Genomic DNA, 12,239 nt, shown 5'->3' with positions numbered 1-12,239 from the left:
CTCCTGATGCAAGCAGCAAGTCTCAAGCTTTTGCTCCTTCTGCTTTTATTTTGTCCTGACACAACCCGACGCAACCCGACGCAACCCGATCAGTGGCCTAATTGGCTCCATCGACTGGAAAGCATGTGTATGGCGATGGGCGTAGAAGATCCTTCCCGGAAAAATGCTACTTGCTTCCTTTTGCTGGCCCTGCAGTGTCTGATCAGCAAGAAACGCCGCCACAGCCCCCGCCCGTCGCGGAGAGGCCGCAGACTATGTCCACAAAAGGATGTGCAGGCAGCTCGGGTCATATTTTGTTCCGCAGAAAAATATAGACGAGTGCGATGTGTTCCGCCAAACGATGCAAATGAAAGGTGAGTCCACTGACGCATTTGTGGCTCGCCTCAGGCACCTCACCAGTACTTGTGATTTCACCGATTCCGCCCGGAAAATCCGCCAGAAGATGATCATGAGAGTCAGAGATGCCAGGGTGAGGAAAAGGCCCTGCAACAGAGAATGACACTCGAGGAATTGCACAAATTTGCAAGAGGCATGGAGCAGGCCAGAGCCCAAGCCTGCGCCATCGAAGCACGCCATTCAAACAAATTTGCTGCGCCACAGGCAAATGTCCAGGCACAAAACGTAGTGCAAGTGTGGTGCAAAAGAAAGTGCACCAAAGCAACCAGCCCAGTCACAGTGTCTGGAATACTGAAAGATGCACAAGATGCAACAGCCCAAAACATGGCCAGTGAGAGTGCTCCTTTAAAAAGCAGGACTGCTTTCACTGTGGAAAACGGGTTTACACTCAAACAGCATGCCGCAACAAAGGTCAGCATGGTTTTACCAGAGTAAAACAGATGGACCAAGCACACCATCTGCAAGCTCAGCATGAAAGCCCACCTGAGGAGTACCTCCTGAGGATCAACAAGCCTATACAGGAGACAGCAGCAAGCGAGAACCGTCCAATCGAGACAACAGTGCAAGTGGATGGAAAGCCAGTGCAGTGGGAAGTCGAAACTCGTGCAGCAGTGTCAGTGATGTCGGAACAGCTCTTCCGCAAGCTGTGGCCAAACAAACAATCGGAGGAATCGAGACAGAGACTGAACACCTGCACACGTGAGCCCATCTCTGTGGTAGAGGAAGTCAAGGTGATCGTGCAAGAAAGTGACACAAGAGTCCAGCTACCCCTGATCGTAGTGCGTGAATCCAGCAAGCGCCTTCTAGGTATAAATTGGCTCGCCAAGGTGAAACTCAACTGGCATGCAATCTTGCACGTGAAGGCCTCACTGGAGAAAACAGCACAAGAGATGCTGAAAAAAATTCCCAAATCTGACGAAGCCCGAGTTGGGGAAAGCCAACATTGAAGCCCACTTGGAGATAAATTCGAATGTCAAACCGGTGTTCTGCAAACTGCGATCGGTGCCCCTGGCTCTGCAACCACTGGTGTAAGAGGAGCTGGATCGTCAAATCGAAGCTGAAATCCTGAGGCCCTGCAAGTCAGCACAGTGGGCTGCACCCCTGGTGACAGTGTTGAAGCCTGATAGCAAAGTGAGACTCTGCGGTAGCTACAACCTAACCGTAAACAGAGCTAGTCACTTGGAGCAATATCCACTGCCCAAAGTGGAGGAGCTTCTCACCCAACTTGCTGGAGGTCAAAAGTTCACAAAAATCTACCTGGAACAGGCGTACCTGCAGATTCCGTTTTCAGAGTCAAGCCAATACTACACAGTGATCAACACGCATAAAGGTCTTTTTAAATCGACCAGGCTAGTGTATGGACTTAGCAGTGGTCCTGCTATCTTATAGAGCCACATCGAAACCCTGCTAGCTGGCATCCCAAACACCATGGTGTTTCTTGATGACAGTTGTGTCACAGGTCCGAACGATGCTGCATATCTTGCTAACCTGGAAAAACTGAGACGACTGGATCAGGAGAACCTGAGAATCAACCCAGGAAAGTGCCGGTGGTTCCTGCCAGAGATCTCCTACCTCGGTGTGCGGATCGACAAGGAAGGTCTGCACCCAACAGAACAGAAGGTAGCAGCCGTGCGAGACGCCCCAGATCCTGAAAACGTCGGACAACTGAGGACGTATCTCGGCATGCCGAACCACTGCAGCCGCTTCTGCCCGACGCTGAGTGCGGTTGCTGCACCGTTGTATGCACTCCTGAGGAAGGACGTGGAGTGGCGATGGGGCGCAGAGCAGCGGAACGCCTTCAGGGCAACGAAGGTTCTTCTCTCAGAGGCTCCCTGTCTCGCACACCTCGACGGTAATGCACCAGTCATTGTGTCAGCAGATGCCAGCTCCTATGGCCTAGGAGCTGTGTTGTCTCAGATGACACCAGAAGGAGAACGCCCAATCGCCTTCGTCTCCCGCACTCTGAACCAAGCTGAAACGGACTTAAGTCAGATCGACTGTGAAGATCTGCCTCTGGTCTTCGCCGTCAAGCGGTTCCACAGCTTCGTGTATGGAAGACACTTCACGCTCAGAACCGACCACAAGCCGCTCCTGGGGCTCCTCGGGAAAACCAAGAATCTGCCAGGAGCCGTTCCACCACGCATGGTGAGATGGAAGGTCACGCTGGACGCCTACCAGTACCAGCTGGTACACGTCCCCGGCAATGCAGAACAGCATGCAGCAGCAGACGCCCTCAGCCGCCTGCCAACCCCTGAAACGGTGGCAGAGGCTGCAGTAGGTCCGTTCATGGAAGTCATCCAGATGCTTGAAGCTGTTGATGAACTGGTAACTGTAGACGCTGTTCGAGAATGGACCAGAAGAGATGCCGTTCCCTCTGAAGTTCTGCACTACACCCGGTACGGATGGTCCAAGTCGTCAGAGGTATCGCCAGCTCTCCTGCCGAAATGCCGAACTGAGCATCCAGGGCGGTTGCTTCCTCTGGGGATGCCGAGTGGTGATGCCACCACGGTACCGCCAAAGGCACTCAAGCTCCTTCATGAAGGGCATCCCGGCATTTGTTCTATGAAATGTCGTGCCCGCAGTCAGATCTGGTGGCCTGGGATGGACTCAGACATGGCCAAGCTCACCAAAGTCTGTGATGCATGCCAGCTACACCAGAAAGCAGCGCCTAAAGTGCCCTCTCAACCATGGAGGTACCCAGACGCTCCGTGGGATAGAGTACATGTTGACTACGCTGGCCCCGCAGGAGGCAAGATGCTCTTGATCGTGGTGGATGCGTATAGCAAATGGCCAGACGACTGGATAACCAACGACGTCAGCACAAGAACGACCGTAGACCACCTACGAATTATTTTCGCTACACTTGGGATCCTCGCAGTGATCGTGAGCGACAATGGTGGCTGCTTCACCAGGAAAGAGTTTAGCGATTTCACAAGCGCCAACGGCATCCGCCATGTCTTCACCCCTCCGTTTCACCCTGCGTCTAGTGGTCAAGCGGAAAACATGGTGAAGCTCGTGAAAACCGGAATCAAGAAGCAACGCCCCGCTCCTCTGCTCACGAAGCTCCAGAGGCGGTTGTTCCAGTACAGGAATACGCCGCATACAGCAACAGGGAAAGCCCGAACAGAGATGCTGTTCAAACGCGTTTCAAGAACGTTCCTGACGCAGCTCCACCCGTCGGAGGAAAGGCAGTACCGCAGCAGCACAGCGAGTGGTTCTGTCAACAGGTCGTTCCGTGCGGGAGACCCAGTCTTCATCACAGAAGTGACTGGTTCGTCCTATAAGTGGCTCGCAGGAACCGTGCTAGATGTCTGCGGACCGTCTTGCCATGTTCTGTTGCAAGATAGCCGTCAGTTCCGTCGTCACTTCCATCACATCCGTCCCCATTATACGTCTGGAGAGGATGGACTGCTCGAAACAGAGAAGCACTTCGCACCTGGTAGCCTGACCTCACAGCCGTTCGTGGCTGCGCCCAGGAACGTGACGGCACCACAGCCGACTGACAGCAAGCCAGCGACGTTCGCTCCGTCCGCGGAAGCTGTCAACCAGCCAGCGACGTCCGCTTCATCTGCGGAAGCTGAAACCAGCCTCCCGCAGCCCAGTAGCGCGCGAACGACGGAAACAGCCAATCCGGTTCCCCCGCCTGCTCGTCCGGTACGCAACCAGAGCACGCCAGAGCGCCTGGAATTATGGTATGTAACGTCAAGCTAGTTTTTGCCAAGAAGGGAGGAGTTCTGGTACTGTAGCACAGCGTATTACGGCAGTGTTTTAAGATGTTTCGCTGCGCCGTTTGGAAATATAACCAACTCACGAGTTGACTGCAGCGCGCCAAGCAACGTGTATCGCATTGTGCCTGAAAGCCTGCCCAGCCAATAAACTCCCATCGTTCTGCACTGAGCGTGTATGCAACAATCACGAAATCCATCAACTCACTCTGAACCATTTCTATTCTAGTCACGAATTTTCGGCCGCCGGGCCCGCATCTCCAGTGGACGGATGGTTGGAGTGCTGGTCTCACACGGTAAGCCCGGGTTCGGATTTCGACGACGGCCGTTGTTAAGTGGGCGGCTTCATGGTCCATCGGCGCGACGTGATGATGCGAACTCGCTTCATTTCTAAGCGCAATTAATTCTAAATAGGGCTTTCATATCGGACAGCACCGTAGTTTCTAATCTTAGGGGGAGGGAGTCCACACCCTACAGAGATATCGAGGATCCCGTGAAAGTTCACCGTAAATCTGAGCGTGGCACACTGAATAGCCAGTGGAAATGACGCACGCGACGGCAGAGGCATCTATAATTCCGTTCGGCAATTGCGCGTAAAAATTCATTCGCGCGTATTCGACTGCTGTTCAAAGGCGCTGGCACCAAGGCCAATAGGGAGGAAATCTGAGCGGTCATGGGTGCTGCAGGAGACCAACACAGTGGCTCCCGTCAGTAAGTATAGGGTCCTCAGAGCAAGCAAAAAAAACTGAAGACCAACGTGGTGGGCACCTAAACGATCGGTAGTGCCTCGACAGGCTGACCTGTGAAGCCCCGGTCATAGCACAGTACCCTCCGAGGAAAGGGAAATGATTAAAGACTGTAAATTAATACCCCCGTGCAATCAAGAGTGCACGAGCAGGTTAACGACACCAAAGGGAGAGGGCCCTCGAACAAAGTAGAAGGCCCCTGAGTTTCGAGCGTCTCTGTGCCTTACCTTATAAGAACCCTAGCAACAGCACAAGGCCATTCAAGCAAGTAGAAAGTACCTGAGATTTATATGAAGGACCCGTGAGCAACTGAATGTACTCTGGCATATGCGGCCCCGGAAAAAGCGCATGTAGCCTTTCGGGCGAATGGGAAGAATCCGTGGAGGAAAAGCTGATTGATCAACAGTGCTCAAGCATGGAGGCAAATGGCGTCCCAACAGCACATTGGGCCCTACGAAAAAATGGGAAGAGATCAAGGGTAACGTGGAAAGCTCCTTAGCGAACAGATTGACGCAGCAAGTGGACATACAGGGACAAGCAGCCAGGAGCGTAATGCCACTAGACAGCGTAATGAGCCCCAAAATTTCCCGCAAGCAACACTCTCTCAATCAGCGAAGAATGAACTTCGTTTACTTATGAATTTTCTACTTTTGATAGCAATGGTTCTTGGTCATCTGTAGACTCGATTGCATCCAATTTTGTTGTGCGTTTGTTGTAAGGAAACTGCGCCCGTCCAGCCGGTTATGGGCCACTTCGGAGCTTTTAGGTTCCCTCGGCATGGACACGGTCCTGTGCCTCCTCCCCCCCCCCCACCCTCTGCATCCGCCACCGGCCCGAGCAGCTGAATGAATAGGGCCCGCTAAGAACATAGGGCCATCCATTCAAATAATAAATACTCACGACGCGATGTGTATGGCTCTGAACGATCGAGTGCGCCAGAATAAGTTAACATATAGAGCCCCGTCAAGAGCTTGGGACCCTCCATTCAAAAAGGCAGTATTCAAAACCCAATGTAGAGGGCCCCTGGATGATCGAGTGTGCCCGAGCAGGTCAACAGATAAGGCTCTCAAAAAGAGCGTAGGACCCTCCATTCAAATAGGAAGTATTCAAGACCCAGTGCAGAGGACCCTTGAATGATTCACTCTATCAGAGCAAGCAAGCATATAGGGCCCGGTCGAAAGCGTAGCGCCTTCCATTCAAAAGGAAACACCCAAGACCCAATGTAGAAGGCCCCCGAATGTTCGAGTGTGCCCGAGCAGGTTAACAAATAGAGCTCCCAACAAGAGCGTAAGGCCATCCATTCGAATGGGAAGCACTGAAGATCCTAAGTAAATGGCCCCAGAATGGTGTAATGTGCCCGAGTGGTGTATCAGAAGGGGCCTGACAGGAGCCCAGGGTCTTTCATTTCAATAAGAAGTACTCAAAACCCAATGCGGAGGGCCCCCGGAAAATGAAGTGTACCCGAGCAGATTATCAGGTGACCCAGACAGGAGTGTAGGGCCCTAAATTCAAACACCAAGTCCCAATAATAGGGCCCCGAACAATTCAATGTGGCCGAACCGGCGAACAGGTGGGGTCCCCGACAAGTGCGTAAATCCCTCCACTCAGATACGAAGTACCCAAGACACAATATGGAGGACCCCCGGATATTCAAGTGTGCCCGAGCAGGTTAACAGATGGGGCTCCGATAAGACCGTAGGGCCTTCCGTTCAAATGTGAATTACCCACGGCAGCGATGCAGATGGCCACGAATAACCCAGTGCGCCAGAGCAGGTTAACAGATAGGGTCCCCAAAAAGGGCGGAGGTGCACTCATTACACACACATTGGAAAGGAAGTATCCAAAACCAGACGCAGAGGTCCCCACGATCGAATGGCCCCAGCATCTTATCAGATGGGGCCCCATAGGAGCTTAAGGCCCTTCATTCAAATAAGAAATACCTAAAACCCTATGTGGAGGGCCCCGAAAGATGGAGTGTGTCTGAACAGGTTATCAGATGACCCCGATACGGGTAGAGGGCCTTAAATTCAAGCACTGAGAACCGATGTGCAGGGTTCACCAGCAACTCAGTGTGGGCGAGGAGGCAAACAGAGAGGCCCTCCCCCCCGCCCCCGACAACTGCGTAGGGCCCCATTCAAATGGCACGTGCCTAAGGCCCAATATAGGGGGCCCCCCGAACGATGGAATGTGCCCGAGCAGGCTATAAGATACCCCCCCCCCCCCCCAGACACACAGAAGCGTAGGCTCCCCAGTCAGAAAAAAAGTACCAAAAACCTAGTGTAGACGGTCCCCGAACGACTGAGTGTGCCCAAGCATGCTATTAGATGGGCCCCCGATAAGAGTGTAGGGCCCTAAGGAAGTGACAAAGAATTGGAAACGCCGAAGACCAAAGTAGAGGACCCATGGGATATCTCAAGTGTGTCGGTAGGTTAACCGATACCCACGTAAGGGGCCCCTGGGCAACCAAGAATACCCCGGCAGGTTAAGGTATGGGCCTCTGGCTACCGCTCACAGAGCCTTTCTGGCGAATGGAAATAATCCCTGGAAGGGCCCGTTATTGACAAGAGTTCCCCGGCACGCTAACAGGAAGGGCTCCAACAACAGCGCAGGGCCCTCTGAGCAAATGCAAAGATGATGATGATGATGATGACTTGGAGTTTTAGGGCGCATCGACTGCTGAAGGTCATGCAGCGCCCACAAATGCAAAGAAATGAAAGACAACCTGGAATACCCCTAAGCAACCGAAATGATCCTGCAAGTGACATAAAGGTCCCCGAAAACAGCATGGGGCACTAGACGGTGCAATGGGGCTTAAAATTTCCGGTTCACAACTTTTTCAAGCATTGAGTAACTTTTAGGACTTCTCAAAGGGCCTTTACTTTCGCTTACAACTGTTCTTGGTGGGGTGCCGGTAGTGTAGTGGTTAAGGCGTCTGCGTTAACCACTGCGCGTCTGGGAAACCAGAGGCATGGGGTTCGATTTCCCGCGGTGCCCGCCCTTCCTGCCAGGGTGAGAGGCAGGCGACGCCATATAGCCTCAGCAGCTGAGCGCGTCGTTAGGCCCTGATGACGCACGCACTGTTCTTGGTCGCCTGAAAGTCCAGAGATACCCCGTTTTGCTGCGTTTTGTGTTAAAAAACCGCACCTGTTCGGCCAGGCATCGGCCACCCGAAGCCAATGGGCCCCTTCGTGGCCCAAGGGGGGGGGGGGGCATGCCCGTGCCCCCCTCTATGGATCCGCCCCTGCTTATTACCATACATTTTGGGGGATACTTTTGTTATTTTCCACTTTTTTGCCCCTCCCCGAACTCAGTTTGCCCTTGATGTCAGACTGTCGTGGGGAGATAGTGATTGATCCTAAGCCTGAAGTGTCATTGAGGTGACCTCGACGAAATCTCAAATGGGAGCACCGTAAATCCGATATGGGACCCGAAGGACTGGTTAAAGGTCATTGAGGGGGCGCGGGTCGGACGCTCAAATACCAACCAGAGGGCCCGTTGCACCGATTGGGCCCCCGTATATGTGCTGCGACATATACCAATGCATGAGCTGTAAACGATTTGATGATGTGGTGTTCATCTGTGATTTACGTGACACCGAAAGTACTGCGCCGAATCACGCCTGCTTGCCGCCAGAGATGAAGGAGGACGTAGGCAACATGCCTTTTACGTTGCCATCAGAGATTCAGCTATTAGAAACCGTCACTTACTTTCATCGACTATGCTTTAGTGTCAGCAGCCATTGGCTGAGAACAGGCCAAATTTGGAAGGTACTACCCTGCGCTTTACGGCACAAGTGCGGCTCTTGTACCTTCGGTGTCGAGCTGGCGCTGAGATGCTGCTATGTTGCATAATGGGTGATTGAAATAGGCCATTGTCCACCGATTTTGGGTCTCGAGATGCAACTGCTTGTCAGTTCGCTGGGAGAAACGAAATGGCCCTGCTATGTTTTGATCGCGTCACACCTAAGTAGGGTAATATGAACTCAGCCAAATCAAGAATTTCGAGTTTGCATTTTCTCAAGATGCAAGCAATATACACAAAAGAACACATTACAGGCGACGGCCTTGATTAAAGCATACACCTCCCCCTCCAACAAAACTATAACTAGACTATTTCTTCTCCAAGTAGGCCATAACATCAGCTGCAAGGTTTATCAATAATTAATTGGCTGGGGTGAGCGCCCCGGGCTGGAAAGCCGGGAGACAAAACTCTCACAAAGCTTTTTCGGGGATTATTTGCCTAAGTTGGCAATATATATGCAAACAGAAAGAGTCAATGGGCGCATCTTACAGAAACAACAATTATAAATCATACTGGCATTAAAGGTCAAAGTCAGGGCAAAGGTCTGTAGACCCCCGTTACATGTTTGCAGGGGCTGGGTCAATTGGAGGGTTTCATTTCCTCAAAAAGTATTTCCTCTTCGGCTAAGTGTGTTTTGCTGTGTCATGAACATGCAGATGCCACAATGGGGTCAGGTCAGGGTCATTCCATAGGTTAGCATCATAATTTGCTGTATTCATGCGATCTATGAATCAAAATATTTTCACGTCCATTTTGATTGCGTTATGCAGCTTAAACGTCAGCTACTTTTTTCTGGTCAGTACATAGTCGATATGTAGGTAGGATATCAAGATGAGGCCATACCAGGCCGACATGACACGCAGTAAGCTAGTCATGTCATGCATGTTTCCGGATTGCTTATCCCACAGGAATCCAATGTAATCACTTTGAATCTTGCATCAGGTCATCCTGGTGCCTGAAGAGATCAAAACCTGTCATTTGCCACAACTTACTATGACCTATAAACTCATTCAATGGCCATTTGCAGGTAAGAAAATTGCATTTGAACCTGCTGTGTAAAAGGCTACCTCTCTGCTCATGTCTTGTTTGAAATGCATATATCATTGTTTTCAAAGAGGTTGAAATTTCAATTTGTCAGCAATAGAAGAAAGCAAACATTTTTGTAACAATTAGACAATGCCTAGTGCACGGCTTGCCTTCATTTATGCATGAATAACACACTCCAGCATGATTTTCTCAATACCAGGAGCAGCCACACAATGTCCTTATTCTAAATATCAATGACAATGGGATATAGATAAAAGACCTGGCCACAGCATCTCTTTTCTATACAGCATGTACAGTTCTCACTATTGGTGGCTTGGGGCACCAATGCTTCTCCAATATCCATTCATAGCAACAGTCTTCTGACAGTTCTTCTCACTGTAACCACTGCAGATGCCCCTCTTTCTATGCCTCCTTCTTGAGTTCCTGTCTCAGACAATTTCATTGCAGGTCCCTGGCATATCTAAGCAAAAGAAAGTAGAATGCTACAGTTATCATCAGCTTTCAAGGGAAGAGGTATCAAAGGTATCATTTATGATACCTTTGTGATATAATTGGACTCATACAGCAAGTTATGAAGCCCAGGCTTCAAGGCGATGCAGTGCAAAGAATGTCATACCTGATCACTTTCATGGAAATTATATACCCATGACATAATGTGCTCACGTGCACTCGTATACCTAATGAAGATGATGTGATGATGACAAATTGGCATGACATGGGATTCATTCCCCAAAACAACCATAATATCTAATCAGATGAGATTGCAGCCCAATCCTATCCATAAACATTCACAACATTATAATGTTTGCTAGCTGTCATTTGTCATGCTCATATTTCATGCCTCAGAATGATTTCAAACAAGAAATAAAAACAGGCAAGTCATCTGAGCAGTGTCAGGATTAATTGAAGAGATTCATCAGCTTTACAGCACGTAGTAACAATAATGTAGTAGATTTTGTACCACCGGGCTCATATATTTCTTCAAAAATGCAGCTATAGAAACATAACACACACACTCAAGCATAGTACAAGACAGCACCCAAAGCACTCAACTCCCTGTACCCAGCGCCCCAATGCCGACTTACGCTAAAATAATGGAGAAAAACCTGTGCCTTTAACATTACCAGCAGGTTTACAAACGGCTACCGCACGCACCAACAGCATCGTGCACAACACACTTCTTTAGCTTTCGTGCATACCACACAAAAGCTTCAAACGCATCATAATTAAATCCAACAACCACCGCCGCAAGCCCCACAAAACATCAATAAGATAAATTGAGAAATAACAAGCGACACGCAGCGACGCGAGTCAAGGTTGGCAAAGTTATTTTGTCTTTTCCGCGCCACGCATTTGACACTTAGCAAAACTGAACAAAAATGAACCCAAAAACGAAACGCTGTGCGTATACACCCTCCAAAAAGTAGGGCGGTTACGCACCGGGATGGCTGTGCGTATACACCCTCCAAAACGTAGGGTGGTTACGCACCGGGCTTATACACCCTCCAAAACGGAGGGCGGTTACGCACCGGGCTTACACACCCTCCAAAAATCTTTCAGATGGTTGTACGTGTCAAGCTTATGCGCATTGGCATCTTTGAAGGCAAGGAAGTGCAGAATTGCAGAATCCCGTGCGAGAAGTCGGTTCTTTGCGTGAGAAACATCAACCGATCACTGTGATATTGTAGCCCAGTGAATTACGGCAGTGTTTCAACATGTTCCGCTGCGCCGTTTGGAAATATAACTAACTCACGAGTTGATTGCGACGCGCCAAGCCCCGTGTATGGATGGGATTGTGCCTGAAATTATGGTGTGTGTGAAGCTTTTGTGTGGTATGCACGAAAGCTTAATACGTGTATTGTGCACGGTGCTGTTTGAGTGTGCGGTAGCCATTTGTTAACCTGATGGTAATGTTAAGGGCACAGGTTTTTCTCCATGATTTTAGTGTAAGGATTACGTACCTCTGTACAGCTACGCGTACTTAACCAATACGCTGCCCCCAAACACAAGTGCACCCATGCTGCCATGGCATTCACAGATCCATGACGACCTACCGACGGCTAGGGCAGGTCGTCGTATTGCATCTGGTATGGCCAGCGTAAAACAATGCAGCAATTCTCTCAAGTCCAAAAGAAGACGGTTGAACTTCTTGCCACTCAAGGCAGCCTATGCTCTGGGGGAAACTACCGCTACTTGCACAGTGAACACATACATGCACCCATACCCATAACATAACAAACAGAACTGCGCGTGCTGAACCACATTTCGCACACACCACATTGTATGGAGGCACCAACCAGGTGGTCCTCCCCACAACCACACAACCAATCACATTCTTCATCGAACTGGTCCACCCCAGCCAGGAGCATCTTCCACGCAGATAGGGTGAAGCAGTGTCCCAGAGATAGCAATACATCTGGATTCGCTGCCAGCCTGCCGAGGTGGATGACATCCCAGGCCCGTACATCCCCTTCAGCGAACAGGCCTTCCTTCGATGAGTTCTTGAGAATCCAGCGTAGCATGG

This window comes from Pollicipes pollicipes, unplaced genomic scaffold (genome assembly GCF_011947565.3).
Source record: "Pollicipes pollicipes isolate AB1234 unplaced genomic scaffold, Ppol_2.1 Scaffold_5724;HRSCAF=6776_pilon_pilon_pilon, whole genome shotgun sequence".
NCBI lineage: Eukaryota > Metazoa > Arthropoda > Thecostraca > Pollicipedomorpha > Pollicipedidae > Pollicipes > Pollicipes pollicipes.
The sequence above is the reverse complement of the archived record's forward strand: the minus strand, read 5'-3'. Positions refer to the sequence as shown.